General features: G+C 39.1%; 1 pseudogene; it reads left to right on the forward strand.

The window, feature by feature from the left end:
- Positions 1-202: 202 nt before the first annotated feature.
- On the forward strand, positions 203-689 carry LOC141518721 (small ribosomal subunit protein eS10-like; annotated as a pseudogene).
- Positions 690-2,499: the final 1,810 nt, after the last annotated feature.

The following is a 2,499-nucleotide window of genomic DNA, read 5'->3' on the forward strand; positions in this document are numbered from 1 at the left end:
ACAGAGTCAGCACCAGAAGCTTTGACACTTGAATGGCATTCAAAACCTCTTCTTCAGTTGGAATTTAGGATAGAGACAGATTGATTTCAACTTGAGGTAAAAGGTCAGTGGTTTCTGCATTGATTGATGATGGTCTGTTAAGAACACTATCACCTTTCTCTCATGGGCTCTGTGTAGAACAGCATGTGTCTCTGACTCAGAGATGTTGATGCTCAAGAAGAACCTAATTGCTATCTATGAACTCCTTTTTGAGGAAGGAGTAATGGTTGCCAAGAAGGATATCCACATGCTAAAGGACCTTGAGCTGGTAGACATAAATGTGCCCAATATCCATGTCATGAAGGTCATGTAGTCTCTAAAGTCTCGTGACTATGTTAAGAAGCAGTTTGCAGGGAGGCATTTCTACTGGTATTTCACCAGTGAGGAAATTCAGTACCTCTGGGATTACCTTCACCTGACCTCTGAGATTGTGCCTGTCTTGCTTCACAGAAGTAGACCTGAGACAGGAAGGCCAAGGTATGGAGAAAGAGAGACCTGCCTGGCTTATTTGGGGTGAAGCTGACAGAGATACATACAGATGAAGTCTACCCCCTCTGGTGCTGACAAGAAGGTTGAAGCTGGGGTAAGGTCAGATAGAATTCCAATTTAGAGGTGGTTTTGGTCATGGCTGTGGTCAACCTCCTAAATAAAGACCATAGAGATATGAATACTGAATAAAATTGGGGGGGGAGAGAAGAACATTATGGAAGTGTTCAGCTCATCTCTCTAGAATCATGTCTCTATCTTTAATAAATGAGGTTCCATCAACATTGAGTAGTTGAGATGCACAAAAAGTCTTTGACTTATAAATAGCCTTCAGGGCATCATAAAAATACTTTGGTTTATTACTCTCTGCATAAACTGAATTTCAGCTGCCTTCTTAAGGGAGCCAAGAATCCTGCATCTCTCTAAGCTTTGCTTGTACTTTACTTTTGATGAAATTAGAAATGGATGAGCTATCCTGCTGATAAAACCTGTGGAGTTCTCATTTTTCAATTAGTAGCTTCTGTATTATCAAATCAGTCTTGATGTTTTTCAGTGTTCTGACTCAGATGAATAGTGCTGTACACCAAATCTTTGAAAGTTGCTCCACTGTTGTCAACTGTGTGTTGGTTCAGTTTCCCTCCAAATTAGCAAAAATTTAAATAAGAATAAAAATCACTCACAAATAAAAGGTCAAAAGATATGAATAAGCAATTAAGGGAAGAAATACAAGTTATCAACAAAGCTATGAAAAGATGCTCCAAATCAGTAATAATAAGAGATATGCAAATCAGTACACTTCTGGCTGTGCCTTACACCAAGAAGAAGTAAGATACAATGGTGAGAAAAGGAGTAAGACCTTCCTCCAATCTTTCATCTTCTATGCATGTATTTCCCAAGGGAAGATCACTAAAGGCAACTTGTATATATATCAGGATGTGGAGTATTCCAGTGCAAAGAAGGGCAAACTTCCACTTGTATCAAAGGACAAATAGTCCTTTGATATCAAAGAGGATCATACCAATCAACTAGTGATTGTCCTGAGTTGCATAGTTAATGTTTATTGGAGGTGTACAAGGCACCCTCCTCATTTGCCTTTACCAGAATCATTCAGTCCATGACATGATTAATAGGATACAGGACTCTTGGAGATGGTATGGCTGCTGCAAGAGTCTCTTGATCTTAATTGGTTTCATCTTCTCTCATAACAGCAAGGCACCACAATTTATCATCAAACTGACGATCACTAGTATGTGACATCTGGCAATAGAAGGTGACAACTCAATAAATCCTAATTTGTCTCTTGATGAACTAATTGTCAGTATGGCCTTTTCTCTCAGACTTTCTACCTTTGAGCTACTCATCCATGTGCCTATATTAGCAAGGCACCACAGCATACTACCAATGTCAGGCAAGCACAAACTTGTGATCTTTGATGAAAGAATGTGACAACCTGATTAATCCTAACCTTTCTCTCAATGGACTAATTAGCAGTATTGCCTTTCCTCTCAGATCTTCTATCTTTGAATGTGCATCAGTATTACATGATAATGGGCAATAGCTTTAACAGTAGGAAAATGCCACCCTTGATTCTATGCACTCACCTGTCTCTCAGGATTGACTGACCCATGTTATCTTGCTAACAGGAAGAAGAAAGTCAGTGAACAGTTTCTTGACTATCTACAGTCTTCAGGGGAAAGAGTGGTATTAAAATAGGGTCTTCCATTTGATTATCTGCCTTCCTATTACAATGAGATTCATATTATTTATATCTACCAACCATTCAAAATCATGATAATGGGTGTCTATAGAACTCTGGATCACTTCCCATATCTTCCTAAATGAGTTCAGTACCTGACTCAAAATCTTTCTGTCTTCCCCAATTCTTGCCCACATGCTTAAGGACTATAACCTTCAAATTGAAGGTTACACAAGCATCCCAACCACTCAGTTCCTCAACCTACTCAATCCCTATGA

The sequence above is a fragment of the Macrotis lagotis genome, chromosome 1, assembly GCF_037893015.1.
Source record: "Macrotis lagotis isolate mMagLag1 chromosome 1, bilby.v1.9.chrom.fasta, whole genome shotgun sequence".
NCBI classification, from domain to species: domain Eukaryota; kingdom Metazoa; phylum Chordata; class Mammalia; order Peramelemorphia; family Peramelidae; genus Macrotis; species Macrotis lagotis.